Here is a 16,249-nt window from a genome sequence, read left to right as displayed (position 1 = left end):
TTGTCGAAGTTAGTAGAGTGAATGTAACATGGTTCACAATAGGTTTTAGACTTCCATAGCTTTGACATATAATGACTACTTCTTTAAACAAAACCCTAAACATTTCCTTGTGACCCTCATTTTCTCTGTCTCCTCCCATTTATTAGCCTATCTCGATATTTGATTTACTTGATCTCTCTCCACTTGTATCTCTTTCAGGTACCCTAAATATAACACATCTAAAACTGAACTCTTGATCTCCCTCTACCAAATACCAAATCTGTTCCTCTGGTTTTCTTCATCTCATTATACCTAGTTTCACAAGTCAGAGACCTGGAAGTCATCTTTCACTTACTGTCCATCTCCTCTCCTATACCCAGTTCACCGATTATTATTTATTATGCTTCCAAATATATTTTTTATTTGAATTTTATTTTATTTATTTTTATACAGCAGGTTCTTATTCATTATCTATTTTATACATATTAGTGTATATATGTCAATCCCAATCTCGTGATTCATTCACCACCACCCACCCTCCCGCTTTCCCCCCTTGGTGTCCATATGTTTGTTTTCTACATTTGTGTCTCTGTTTATGCCTTGCAAACCGGTTCATCTGTACCATTTTTCTAGATTCCATATATATTCGTTAATGTACGATATTTGTTTTTCTCTTTCTGACTTACTTCACTCTGTATGACAGTCTATAGGTCCATCCATGTCTCTACAAATGACCCAGTTTCGTTCCAACAGATGACCAAGAGGCACATGAAAAGCTGCTCAACCTCACTAATTATTAGAGAAATGCAAATCAAAACTACAATGAGGGAGCTTCCCTGGTGGTGCAGTGGTTAAGAATCCGCCTGCCAATGCAAGGGACATGGGTTTGAACCCTGGCCTGGGAAGATCCCACATGCTGCAGAGCAACTAAGCCCATGTGCCACAACTACTGAGCCTGCACTCAAGAGCCTGTGAGCCACAACTACTGAGCCCACATGCCACAACTACTGAAGCCTGCGTGCCTAGAGCCCGTGCTCCGCAACAGGAGAAGCCACTGCAATGAGAAGCCCGTGCACTGCAACGAAAAAGTAGCCCCTGCTCACCGCAACTAGAGAAAGCCCACGCACAGAAACGACGACCCAGCACAGCCAAAAATAAAAACAAACAAATAAATAAATACATTTATAGAAAAAAAAAACTACAATGAGGTATCACCTCACACTGGTTAGAATGGGCATCATGAGAAAATCTACAAACAACAAATGCTGGAGAGGGTGTGAGGAAGGGGAACCCTCTTGCACTGCTGGTGGGAGTGTAAATTGATACAGCCACTATGGAGGACAGTATGGAGGTTCCTTAAAAAACTAAAAATAGAATTACCATATGACCCAGCAATCTCACTACTGGACATATACCCAGAGAAAACCATAATTCAAAAGGACACATGCACCCCAATGTTCACTGCAGCACTGTTTACAATAGCCAGGTCATGGAAGCAACCTAAATGCCCATCGACCGACGAATGGGCAAAGAAGATGTGGTACATATATACAGTGGAACATCACCCAGCCAAATATATCTTAAGTCCATTCTTTTCCCTCCATTTCCACTCCAGTCTAAGTAAACCTTACTTTTTTGCCTGGACTACTGCTCAGATTCTTAATAGTTTCCCCTCTTCTGCTCTGATTCTTTTTAGTTTAATCTTGTGTCCTACAACAACAATATGATGACATTTTTGCTCTATTCTCAACCAAACGATGACTTCCTTTTGCACCAGAGGCAAAAGCATGGAAGTCTGAGATATTGTTTTTTGGAAAATTATTATAGCATGCGCAAAAGTTGCAATGTGGCAGGAACCATGAGAGTACAAAAATTGACTTGACACCAGACTGTGAATGTTTCCCCCCCCCACCAAGGAATTAGTCCTTATTCTGATATTTAATTGAGTGTCAATTGACATTTTTGTTAGTTTGCTTTTAAGTGGTGAAGTTCACAGGAATGCCACTTTCCACATTCTATTCAGTGAATTTACTGTTGCAGTTATGTTTTATACCAGTCCTCTGCAAACACTGATTACTCTTTCTCTGGGGAAATCAAAAGTAGCTTTCCCAGGAGAATATTTGAAAGCTTGGTCATAATTTATAAAAATCATTATGGGAAATTTTAAATATACAAAAAAGAAGAAGAAAGCATAATGAATCTCCATATTTCTGTGACCCAGCTTTAACAATAGTATTGTAGGTTCTGGACTGATTTTTAATAGTAGAATTTTTATTAAACAAAGCATTTTATATGTTGGTTGTCTGAATGCAGCAATCAAACCGTTCCATGTTCTAATGTGAACAAAGCCAGATTACACATTTTTTGTTGTGGATTTATGCTAGAGTTGTGAAAAACATCATGACATTTATGATATCTTACTGCTTGCTTTTAGGCTTAATGTAAACTATTTTTGGTTCTTTATGGTTTGTTTATGAGCCAGAAAAGTTGAGCTCTGGACCCCAGAAGCTTACTCTTTTCTTCCCTTTCCTCCCTTCCCCTCCCTGCTCCTCCCCTCCCTTCCCCCTCCCATCTTTTTGTTCTGCTTTTTGAATGGCTGTAAAACCAATAAACCATTGCTGCTTATGTCTTGGATCTATCTGACATTTTATATTCATCAAGCAAATCAAAGAAGGTACTGCTTATTAATAGATTCACTGTGTATGTTGAAGAGCAGTTCATTGTTTTTCATCTTGTAGAGCCATTGAATCAACAGAGATATAGCTAATGTGTCAAAGTGTCTCAGAGCATTCCTCTTATTTGGTTGTTGCTGAAATAACAATAACTCACTAAAAATGTTTTCACATTAGTTTTACACTATTTGTTAGCACTCATGATAATTTGGTACTTACACTTTGGTCTTGGTGTTTATTCAGATCCACATAAAATTAATTTATGACTTGGAAAGTCTGAATTTTAAGAGATATGGATAGACAGATATATAGAGACATAGAAGTATATATAGGTATCCATCTATACACATATATGTATAATTTATCATTAGTAATAACAATTGTGATGATTCCAGGAGACTTTTTTTAAAAAAATTATTTATTTATTTTTGGCTGCATTGGTCTTCGTTGCTCTGCGCAGGCTTTCTCTAGTTGTGGCAAGCCGGGGCTGCTTTTCGTTGCGGTGCGCGGGCTTCTCATTGCAGGGCTTGTCTTGCAGCAGAGCATGGGCTCTAGGTGCCCGGGCTTCAGTAGCTGTGGCACATGGGCTCAGTAGTTGTGGCTCACGGGCTCTAGAGCACAGGCTCAGTAGTTGTGGCGCACAGGCTCAGTTGCTCTGCAGCATGTGGGATCTTCCCGGACCAGGGCTCGAACCCGTGTCCCCTGCATTGGCAGGTGGATTCTTAACCACTGCGCCACCAGGGAAGCCCCCAGGAGACTTTTTTAAAAAGTATTTTTAGTTTAATTTTAATGAATAGTTGAGGAGAATGTCCTGTTGATATTTGTGTGCTTAAAGTTACAATTATATAAAAAGTTTTAAATTGAGATTTTTGTAATAAATTATGAATTTAGAGTACCTTTAATTCTAAGTGTCACTTATTAACTTTGTAACCTTTAGAAAGTCATAAGCTATTCTCTCAAAGTTGTTAGGTATTGATTTTCAAGTCAGCGCTTTTTTTCCTTCTTCCTTTCTCTTTACTGGACCTCTCTGTATGATTTGCTGACAACCTCTTCTTAACATCCTTTTTTAAGCTTCACATTTTCTTTCCTTTGACAAATTTCCTAAACTCAAATGTGATCATATTACCATCCGTGTAAAATTCTTCATTGCTTCCCCACCACCTTGGGATAAAGTCTAAATTCATAATATATTTTAGAAAAGCCCATCATAACCTGCTGCCTCTGTTCCTTTAGCCTTTTTGTTTGTCATTCTACCTTGAGCACTACCATCAAGGAGCTGCATCAGTAGCACAGTAATAGTAGTATAGTAATAATAACAGCTAACATTTATTAAACACCTATAAATATTTGTGCCAGATATGTGCTTTACCCATATTCTGTCCTTTAATCCTATAGTAACCCTGAGTATAGGTATCATAGTTAGCATTTTACAGAGGAGCCATGCTGAACCCTTTTTGGATCATCAAGCACTGTGTCTTTGGGCTTTTGCATTTTTTTTTCCTTCTGGATTACCAAGTAGCTGCTATCCATTTCTTCTGTAAACATTTTTAAAAAGTATAACTACATAGAGAAAAGTATATGGATTATAAACTTACACTTAAGGGAACAAAGTGAACATACTCTTGTAACCACCACCAGATTAAGAAATAGAAACCCCCAGAAGTCACCTCATAATCCCTCCCAGTCACTAATCTCTCCCCCGTCAAACGTGAATAATATTCTGACTTCTTAACATCATAAATTATTTTTTGCCTATTTTGGGAAACTTTCTTTAAATAGAATTATATAGCATTTATTCTTTGTGTATAGCTTCTTTAACGTATTATGGTTGTGAGATTCATTCATGTGGTCTCCCGTAGATTATTCATTTTCATTGCTCTAATAATATTCTAATATGTATATATGTGATAACTTATTCATCTAATCTGTTTTGAAGGATTTTGGGCTGTTTCCAGTTTACATTATTACAGACAATACAGTTGACATTCTTTTTTTTTTTTTTAATCTTTATTAGAGTATAATTGCTTTACAATGGTGTGTTAGTTTCTGCTTTATAACAAAGTGAATTAGTTATACATATACATATGTTCCCATATCTCTTCCCTCTTGCGTCTCCCTCCCTCCCACCCTCCCTATCCCACCCCTCCAGACATTCTTATATATTATACGTATTTAATTTTGATTCAACTCCTGGATTATTTTTCTGTCGCATTTTAGCTAATTAGACTTCATTTTTTCAGCTTTTCTTAGCCTTTCCAAGTTTGTATTTGGTATCCTTCTGTATGCACTGATAATCACTCTCTCCTTTCTCTGTCATATAACATTTATGCTGTATTTCCCACTAAGTAAAAAGTGTGTGTGTGTGTGTGTGTGTGTGTGTGTGTGCGCGTGCGCGTCTATGGGTAAAGGAAAAAACATGTTTTTTCCTTCCCTTTCTTGGCACCCACTGAGTCCTTAAATAATTGTCGAGTGAATGAGTTTTTTTCAGTACATTTACCCTGCATTGCTAAAAAATAAACAAGCATAAATTTAATGGAAATTGGGTAATATACTTATTCTCTGCCTTTGTTTTATTCTCTTCAGTTAAATATATAGATTTACCTTAAAAGTTGATTATTATCAAGTTATATTGAAATTTAAAAATTTGTCCGGTATTTACGTACTCCCTATTCTGCTTCTGTTCTACCATACAGATACCTTGCAAAGTATCTTTGGAAATTTTCTTTATGATTTGTGACACATTTAATAACCTTATTTGTGGCGAATGATATTATTTGCCCTTTGAAGGTTGTGTTGTTTTGGACATAGCCGAAAGACATTTGGAGCTATGATAGTAATTTTATGAATGATACACTGTATCAAAAGTGAGTTGAGATTTCAAGGAACATAGACTCTCTGCTATCCTCATCCCCTTGTGGCTTTGAAAACGATTTCTTTTTACAGAATTAAGTCACTGAATTCAGATAGAGTTAAGTCATTGAGATAAGCCAGAGTTTATAGTATATTTTGCTTCTGAGTTTCTTGTGCCTTAAAAGCTGATTATTTTGCAAGTTACTTACCTTGTACTTAATTTATACTTGAGCATTATTTCCTTAATTTGTAAGTGTTTTCTTTTTCATTTTTAGACATTTTCATCTTGAATTTGTCTTCTCAGAAATCAAAATTTTTATCTTTGCTTTAACCACCATGCCGTTACTAACACCCAACCCCCCAAATTAAATGCTAAAGATAATGTACCTTCTACCATCTTATTTCTCTCACTTTCTGTTTGGCTTTAGCACTCTTTTCTTGCTCATCACAGGGATTCTATGTAATGTTTATTGAGCTTGTCTGCTTTTTGTTTTTCTTCCTCATTAAACTGTGACCTTAAGGCAGGTGTTTATTAGGAGTGTAACAAAAATATTGACTCTATGAAGACTTTATCACCTATTTTAGTCTTCTCTAAAACACTGTATTTGCTACAAATGCTTATTTTTACAGTAGTAATCTTTCTTATTATTTAAAAACTCTCTACTTCTTTCTTGAAAAATCATTGTGTTACGAAGTGTAGATGGTCCCTCCCTCTCTTCAGCCAAATCCTCTGTAACCTGCATTTTAGGCGAATTCAACTACATTTATTAGGTGAATCACTGTGATAGATCCTAGGTTTAATAGAAAGGCAGTAATGTTGTCCCTGTTGTCAAGTTGTTTAACATTCTAGCTACCTTTCTCAATCAAAAAAAAAAAGTCTCAAGTTAGGATGTGAGCATACTTGGGAGAATGTGGTGCTGGTAACAGTGAATTCTGACAAGTAAGATTGGAAAAGTCTTTGTGATACCATCTGGACAGTATCTGTTGTATGCCAGACCTTTTATTTAATTTATTTATTTATAAATTTATTTATTTTATTTATTTATTTTTGGCTGTGTTGGGTCTTCGTTGCTGCGCGCGGGCTTTCTCTAGTTGTGGCGAGCGGGGACTACTCTTTGTTGCAGTGCGCGGGCTTCTCATTGTGGTGGCTTCTCTTGTTGCGGAGCGTGGGGTCTAGGTGTGCGGGCTTCAGTGGTTGCGATGCGTAGGCTCAGTAGTTGTGGCTTGCGGGCTCTAGAGTGCAGGCTCAGTAGTTTTGGGGCATGGACTTAGTTACTCCGTGGCATGTGGGATCTTCCCAGACCAGGGCTCAAACCGGTGTCCCCTGCCACCAGGGAAGTCCCAGAGACCTTTTATTTTGCATGTGAACAAACTGCTGCTTAATATGATTAATTACTCAGCTAGTTACAAAGTTGGAAGAAAATGTTTTAGGTTGGTTTGGAAGATAGGGCACTTGACAGATGAACAAAGATGGGAAAAAAGCATTTCAGATAGACAGCAGGTGCAAAAGCTCAGATTTGTAAATAACGTAAAAGGTTAGTTGTTTCTTGTAAGTGGCATATTAATTTTAATGGAGTTGTATAAAATGAGGTTGGCAAATAGGCAGGGGCTAGATCAGGGAAGGCCATATATGCTATCCTAGAATATTTATAATTCATCAATAGAGACCCATTGAAGAGTTTTAAGCAGAATTAGTATAGTTGGCTGTTCTTTTAAATGGTGAAAGTTGATTAGAACAGTGATTTCAATATCCATTATAAGAGCCTTGGTAATCAGAGACATTCCAGTAAACTTCACATTTTCTGTACTGCTATGAATAACGTTCGGTAGAGGTGAATCTTTAAGGTAACACATTTACTGTTTGAAACCATAAAACCTTTTTCAACTTATGAACTGTATCAGACCTCCAAAAAATTTTCAGAGTAATATAATACATATTCAAGTACCTTCTATCTTAAGAAATAAAACATGACAGATGAAGTTGAAATTCTCATCTATCTTTTACCAGTCCCATTCCCTTTCCTCCATCCTGGAGGTATGTATTTTTCTCTTGCTGTCCGTCTTCTACAAAGCCTTCATAGTCTACTTTCTATAAGTTATTTCAGTGTAAGAGACAGATATGCTTTATGTACTAGGTGTCTTTCATAAAAGTTGCACAGACGTTTTGTGTCTGTTTTAAATGCCCAGCAAACCTTCTCTTTAAATTATTGTTTCTTCCTAAAGCATATTGTCATCCCATATTTTCTTTTCATTTTTATGTAGACCTAGTTGTTATACCTATTAAGTTTGCTTGAAATGAGACATTATCAGTGCTATAAAATATGAATATTCTAGTATTATAACTTTATAAGAGTAACTTACAAACTTAATAAGAGGTAAAGGGAAATAATATGGACACAGCCTGGTCAGAATGTGTTTCCTGAATTTTTGCCTGTGTACTCAGGTAGGAGTAAAATCTAGTTCAGATACCTGAATTGTGTATTTCTAGTTTCTGGTAAAGTTTAGCATTTATTTATTGATTTATTACATTTTATTAAGAAACTCCATACTCCAGGTAGAAGTTAACTTCTACCTGGAATATATGTGTTTTATTAAATGTTTGAAAACAATAATTAAATCTTCAACATATGAATTGTTGATGATACTCCAAGTCTTATAGAAGAAGGATTAGTGATTCAGAGAGGTTATGTCATATGTCCAAGATCACATGGCTGGTATGGTGGGAAGTTTGAGACTCCAGCATGGATCTTGACTCCATATCTATTATCATTCTATATTTTATGAGAGGGCAAAACAAATTCATACTAGATATAAAAAGCAGGGAATGCTAATAGCTCTTAATGAGAGGATGAGACTATTTTTCCCACCAATAACTAAGAAGCATCTAAATACAGTCAAATAATTATTCTAGTGTCAAATCCAACTATGTTTAAGTCTTGAACAGGGTAACTATCTTATACATGTGCTTATTCCTCAGTAATTCCTTATGACTAGTTTGGTTTCCATTTGTTGCATAAATGTAAATTAGAGAAAGAGGTGGATAATTAAGGTATTCTTTGAGTTTTTCTCTTCTAGTGTCTATTCCGACATGTTGAACTCAGTTCCTTTAATGCTGAGTTTCAAACCAGCCTTGGCTCTATTTTGGGGCTGGACAAATTTTTATTGTGGGGAGTTGTCCTGTGCATTGTAGGGTGTTTAGCAGCATCCTTAATACCAGTAGATACCAGTAGTTGCATTTATATCCTCATGTTTGGGGATTAGAGAGACTTCAGGCCCTTGTAATAGAGACACTTTTATTAATAGAGGCACTGCAGTCCTTAAGTCAGACTAGAATGTATATTTGACATACGCTTACAGAAAGAACACAGTCAAGAAACTACTTAAGAAAGAGGCAGTGGTTACATTGAAGCTAAAGTGTTGTAGCGTCCAAGAAATAGAAAAAGCACTAAACTAAGCAAGACACAAATATGGGTTCCTCTTAGAACAAGGTAGCATGTAAATAAATAAATGGTTGTGAATTTCAGAAAGATACTTGATGGGGGAAAGATAATTATTAAGATTTTAATTTACAGATTGGGCTGTGTTTTAAAAATTGTTTTGAGAATGAATGTCTTTGGTCCCAGAGTGAAATTTTTCTCTCAAACATGTATTCAACAAATATTTGAATGCCTTACATGGGCCAGATGCTAGGACTATCATAGCAAGCAAGATGACATTGGTCCTTCCTTTTTTGGAGCTTATACAATTTTGTGGCATTTATCAAATAAAAATATCAAAGATTTATTTATGTGATTTTTTTTCTCTATCACTCTTCTTTCCCACGTTTGAGGGCAGAATTCTTGTCTCTTCTTCTCACTGATATATCCCCAGCTTCTAGAACACCTGGTAGACATACAAATATTTGTTAAATGAATAATTGATTAGTTGGGAAGAGACATTAAAAAATTATACATGACTAACCAGAATTGTGATAGGTGCTCCAAAGGGAGTATTATATATATATATTTATATAATATAAAGCATGTAATAATGGGTCTAACCTAGTCTAAAGCTAGATTAGATTATATGAAGTTTTAATTTTAGGCAGTGATTCTTTTTCCCCAGCTTTACTGAGGTATAATTGACAAATAAAATTGTATATATTTAAAGTATATGATGTGATGATTTGACATATGTATACTTTGTGCCGTGATTACCACAATCAGGTTACCACATGTCTGTCACCTCACATAGTTAACTTCTTTGGTGTGTGTGATGAGAAAGCTTAAAATCTGCTTTCTTAGCAAATTTCAAGTACACAACACAATAATACTAACTGTAGTCAGCATGCCGTACATTAGATCCCCAGAGCTTATTTATCTTATAGCAGAAGGCTATATATATATACTCTGACTAGCATTGCTCCATCTCCCCTAACACTCCAGTCCCTGGTAACCACCACTCTACTGTTTCTTTGAGTTTGACATTTTTTTTTTTTTTTTCCAGATTCCACATATAAGTGAGATCATACAGTACTTGTTTTTGTCTGGCTAACTTCGCTTAGCATAATGTCCTTAGATTCATCCATGTTGTTGCAAATGGCAGAATTTCCTTCTTTCTTATGGCTGAATAATATTCCATTGTCGATACACATCACATCTTCTTTATCCATTCATCCACTGATGGACACTTAGATTGTTTCCTTAGTACACTTGGCTACTGTAAATATTGCTGCGATGAACACGTGGGTGCAGATATTTCTTTGAGATAGTGATTTTGTTTCCTTCGGATATATACCCAGAAGTGGAATTTCTGGATCATGTGTTAGTTCTATTTTTAATTTTTTGAGGACCTCCCTTACTGTTTTCCATAGTGGCTGCACCAATTCACATTTCCACCAACAGTACGCAAGGGTGTTGGTGGGAGTTTAACAGCCATCCTAACAGACGTGAGGTGATATCATTATGCTTTTGATTTACGTTTCCCTGGTGATTAGTGATGTTGAGCACCTTTTCATGAACCTGTAGCCGTTTGTATATCTTCTTTGGAGAAACGTCTGTTCAGTTCCTCTGTTCATTTTTTAATCAGATTGTTTTTTGCCATTGAGTTGTGTGAGTCTCTGTATATTTTGGATGTTAACCTTTTATCAGATACATGGTTTGCAAATATTTTTATAGGTTGCCTATTCATTGTTGGTTTCTGTGCAGAAGCTTCTTAGTTTGATGTATCCCACATGTTAATTTTTACATTTGTTGTTTGTGCTTTTGGTATTATGTCTAAAAATATTATCACCAAGACCAGTATAAAGGAGCTTTTCCCCTATGTTTTCTTCTAGGAATTTTAGGATTTCAGTGATTTTTAAAACCAAGATTTTAAGAATGAGTAGGAGTTATCTAGACATGTTTTGGGAGTAAGAATGGGGGTTGGAATGCACTGTAGGCTGAAGGAACAACTTTGTGTGAATGCCTGAGTTGGGATACAGTGTGGCTTTTTTTAGGGTTTGAGTGTTGGCAGGCTTGGGGTGGGGGCTTGTGGGTAGCATGGTACCAGATGACATACTAACTTTTCTTCAATTATGTACTGAAATACTGAACATTTGTAGTAAAAACAATAATGTCATTACAATATTAGCAACTAAAATAGAAAAAAACTTTTAAATGGTAGTTTAAAAATATTTTGATTCTGATACTTGATGAAAACTTGTTTTAATTAATTAGAAAATGAGACTTCATCTTCCATCTGTGTACTGATGATCTCTGAGTCTGTTTCTACCTCCAGATGTTTTTGTTTTAATTTATGCCCACATAGCCAAGTTAGCATATCCAAAAGTGAACTCCTTTTATATCTACCAGTCATATAAGACAAAACAAAAAAAATTTCATGGATTGTCTGTCAGTGAATGTTTCTCAATTTCTCAAGCCAGAAATCTTTTTTTTTTAACATCTTTTTTGTTGTTGTTGTTAGTAAAACAGATATTTATTCAAATATAAAAGTTTTCCCCCACAAAAATATTTTCTAAATGTATGATGTGGAAATACCATAGAGAATATTTTACTAGACTATCATATGTATGAAAAGTATGAAAAACTCAATATATATGCAAAATCAATTTACCTCTGGAAATTGTATCTTTATCACAATTAATGCTCTAATAAATCTCTTTGTTTACTTTCTTCCCCACGTCCTGTATGTCATAATATGTTCCCTGACTTATGAACTAGAGGTGATTTCTTCTGAAACCATGAATATCTCTTTATGGCATCATCCATGGAAGTAATTGTCCTGCTGGTTAGCACTACCATCCTATTCATGGTGCTGAGTTTTATGGAAAGCCTTTAAATTAGCCATGTGAGAATTTACTCTGTCTGAGTTGTTCTTACAGGGATGAAGAACATAGGCTTATTTATTCCAGAAAAATATTTGTTTACATGCTAACAAATCTACAATAAAAATCAAGAAGAGTGTGCATAGCCAATGGCACTGGACTATTTTTACACAAGAACTAGATAAATCTTACAATCTCATTAATCTTAAGATCACTAATTTTTTTTAACATCTTTATTGGAGTATAATTGCTTTACAGTGGTGTGTTAGTTTCTGCTTTATAACAAAGTGAATCAGCTATACATATGCATATATCCCCATATCTCTTCCCTCTTGCATCTCCCTCCCACCCTCCGTATCCCGCCCCTCTAGGTGGTCACAGAGCACCGATCTGATCTCCCTGTGCTATGTGTTAAGCCAGAAATCTTTACCCCTCTCAATCCCACCTGAAAATAATGAAACTATGTCACCATTTAATTATTTTTTCCATTTAATTGTATTATATGGCTTAAAGCCATTCTCTTTTTCTTAGGTATACTTCTGCCTAAATTTATGTTCTTGTTTTCTCTCTGCTGTATTTCTGCTGGTTTTCTAACCATTCTAGCTTTATTCGTCTTTGCCCTTAATGTGTCTGTGTGCCACTTCCTGCTTGAGTGATCTTTTCTGAATGCAAAGCTAATCCTGTTTCTTGACTACTTAAATGCCTACCATAGCTCATTCTGGCTCTAAGGGTAAATATTAACTACTTGGCAAAATGTGCTAGGCTCTTCCGGATCCCTGTCTTGTGCATCTCTCCAGCCTTTTATATAGACCTTCTTTCTTTTACCATACTTTTCCAGCTTCTAGACATGCTGCTTAAATTAGTTGAAACTTAAAATTTAAAAATCATTTCTTCATCACCTGTACTGGAGAGCCCAAGTACAGAACATTTCTATCATCACACAAAGTTCTGTTGGGTAGTGCTATATTTAAGCATATTAAGCTTTTTTTCCCCTATCTCTTTACGCATGCTGCTCTCCTTTGCTAAATGTGTAATGTGCCCTTCCTTGTTTTGCCTCGCTAATTCTCATTCTTCCACTAAGACTCAGTTTGGATGTCCTGATTTCTGGAAAACCTTCCCTGATACCACCTTTTCTTGTCTCTTCCAATTCCAAAGTCTGAATTCTTGCCTTTTGCCTTAATGTTTATTGCATTTAAATTCAGGAGTCAGTGTTTGAAAGCAGAATTCCAGCAGATACAAAGTATTGAAATTTTGTATAAATTATAGTTTTAGTCAATATAGTTTTATACTGAGTGTGGTGCATGGATTTGCCACCATGGAAGTAAAGATACACTTAAATAGATTTATCATCTGAGTACTTACTGAAGAAGCACCTCGTTAAATAATTGTGACCTTAGGAAAAGATAGTTTGTATGTTACATAGGTCACAGTTTTCACATTTGCTACTTGAATGATAATTACATACATCTAATTAGATTTTAAAACACAGAATTGAATCTAGCAATTCATGAATTTGTCTGAAGGTAAATTTACGAATAGAAAAGCATTGTAGCAGATGTATTTTCATTACAAAAATACAGTATTAAATTTGTAAGTATCAGGTCAACTTTAATAATTAGCATTATGGTAAGCAGAGTGGGGAATGCAGAAAGCATCAGTATGGGTACCTACCCTCACTCAAGTTTATAATATTGTTGCTTATCATCAGCAAGTTTTACTGCTGCTCTACTTTAGTTACCCACTACTCCCCATATCTCACCATTACTTGGTATATTTCACTTCTGTAATCATTAGTTCACATATATCTCTGTTTGACCAAGATGAGGAAGTATTCATTTCAGCATAATTTTAGACCTTCAGAAATGGTATTAGTGAGCCAAAGAGAACTTAAGAAAGGAAAATGTGACTTTTTGGGTGAGGAGGGAGAAGACTTCAAATTTTTGCCCAGGGCTTGTCTTTTGTTCTAGAAAAGGGACAAAAGACCTGTTGTTATTCTTATTTGTAGTAGATTTGGTGACTGTATTTTCCAAACCAAAGATCTGGATGCCTCTTCTAAAGAGAGGTGGGTTTTTTGTTTTGGTTTCTGTTTGCTTTGGGTTTTGTTAATCTATCTAGAAATATGCGGCTATCATGGGATAGGTTTAGATGCCAAATATTAGAATGCCTCTTTATGGCTTATGGAACAGTAGATTTCTCAAGATATTTCTGAACTCAGATATTCAAATTTAAAAGGTATAACTACCAGAACCCCAGTTTCCTGAATTCAGTTGAGTTTACTGAAAGCTAAGTTACCTTTCCACACTCATTGATGACTGTGCCATCTAATTTTCATTCTTCCATCTTTACTCTCAACCCTGACATCATTTATGTTGACTTTATTTTTCATAAGGATAGCCTATCACGTTGCCTAAACTTCACAGTTCATGTAGTTCTCAATAATGACTTTCACTGTTCTCTGCTTCAAAAATCATGTTATGCCATATTTTAAATTTTTGGCAAGGTTTTTTTTTGGGCTGCGCCACATGGCTTACGGGATCTTAATACCCTGACCAGGAATCAAACCCGTGCCCCTTTCAGTGGAAGTGCAGAGTCGTAACCACTGGACTGCCAGGGAAGTCCCATTGGTGAGGTTTATTAAGGTATAATTTACAAAGTATAGTTCTGTGAGTTCTCACACACTAACAGTTGGATAACCAACTCCTCAGCATTCAAGATATAGAACAGTTTCACCATCCCCAAAAGTTCTTTTTTACTCTTTGGTAGTCATCTCCTTACCCATACCCAAGCACTAACAACCATTGATCTGATTTTGACCCTATAGTGTTATGTGAATGGAATCATACAGTATGTACTTTAGAGTCTGGCTTCCTTCACTTAACAGTATGCATTTCAGATATATCCATGTTGTTGCATGTATCAATAGTTTATTCCTTTTGCTGCATAGTAGTCTCTTGTATCACTGTTTATGCATTCAACAGTTGAAGGACATTGGGTAATTGTGAATGAAACTCTACAAACACTTGTGTACAGGTATTTGTATAAATGTAGTTTTCATTCTGTTGGTTAAATAGGAGTGGGATTGTTGGATCATGTGGTGATGTGTATATAGCTTGTTAGAAATTATCAAATTGTTTTCCAAAGTTGTGCTATTTGGCATTCCTTCGTATAATTTATGAAGTCCTGTTGTGCATCCTTAGAAGCATGTGGTATTAGCAGTTTCTTTTTAGCCATTCTAATAGGTGTGTAATGATATTTTGTTGAGATTTTAATTTGCATATCAGTGATAAATTATGTGGAGTACCTTTTCATATGCTAATTTGCCATCCATTTGTTTTCTGTGATGTGTCTGTTCAAATCTGTTACCCTCACCCTTTTTTTTTGAGTGGTTTGTTTTCTTGTGTTTCTAGATATGAATTCTTCATTAAATATATTATTTGCAAAAATTTTACATATGCTATTAACCAGTATTGATACTACTTTTACTTTAGTCAGTTATCTTTTAGAGCAGTTAAAACTGGGAAAATGTCTCTCTTTTTTTTTTTGTAATTGAAGTATAGTAGATTTACAATATTGTGTTAGTTTCAGGTGTACAGCAAAGTAATTCAGATATATGTATATATATATATATATGTGTATATATGTAAGTATATATTCAGATTATTTTCCATTATAGATTATTACAAGATGTTGAATATAGTTCCCTTTCCTATGCAGTAAATCCTTGTTGTTTATTTTATATATAGTAGTGTTCATCTGTTAATCCCATACTTCTAATTTATCCTTCCCTCTTCCCCCTTCACCATAAGTTTGTTTTCTATGTCTTTGAATCTGTTTCTGTTTTGTAAGTAAATTCATTTGTATTATTTATTAGATTCCACATGAGTGATACCATGTGGTATTTGTCTTTCTCTGTCTGACTTATGATAGTCTCTAGGTCCATCCATGTGCTGCAAATGGCAATGTTTCATTCTTTTTTATTGCTGAGTAATATTCCTCTGTGTGTGTGTGTGTGTGTGTGTGTGTGTGTGTGTGTGTGTGTGTGTGTGTATACCACATCTTCTTTATCCTTTCATCTGTTGATGGACATTTTGGCTATTGTAAATAGTGCTGCTATGAACATTGGGGTGCACATGTATCTTTTCAAATTAAAATTTTCATCTTTTCTGGGTACATACCCAGGAATGGGATTGCTGGATCATATGGTAGCTCTATTTTTAGTTTTTTCAGGATCCTCCCTACTGTTTTCCTTGTTTTTTTGTTTGTTTGTTGGAGTTGGGTTATGGAAATATTAGTGCCTTTACTAGATCTATTTCCTAGCAAAATTCTTTTTAGCTCAGCATTGCTCTATCTCATTACCAATCAGGAAAATCAGTTGACTTGGAACTATAAACAAAAACAAAACAATATATTTATGAACCTCACTGAATCAGCCTAGAAAAATTGA

At 35.4% G+C, this 16,249-nt stretch overlaps 1 protein-coding gene across 9 annotated transcripts in view; it reads left to right on the top strand.

The window, feature by feature from the left end:
* The window catches only part of LCORL (ligand dependent nuclear receptor corepressor like), a 162,481-nt gene that overhangs the window by 15,487 nt on the left and 130,745 nt on the right, over positions 1-16,249 (top strand). The gene's annotated exons all lie outside the window — the stretch shown is intronic.

Source organism: Phocoena sinus, chromosome 5 (genome assembly GCF_008692025.1).
Source record: "Phocoena sinus isolate mPhoSin1 chromosome 5, mPhoSin1.pri, whole genome shotgun sequence".
In the NCBI taxonomy this organism is placed as follows: domain Eukaryota; kingdom Metazoa; phylum Chordata; class Mammalia; order Artiodactyla; family Phocoenidae; genus Phocoena; species Phocoena sinus.
This window is presented reverse-complemented; position numbering and strand designations above follow the sequence as displayed.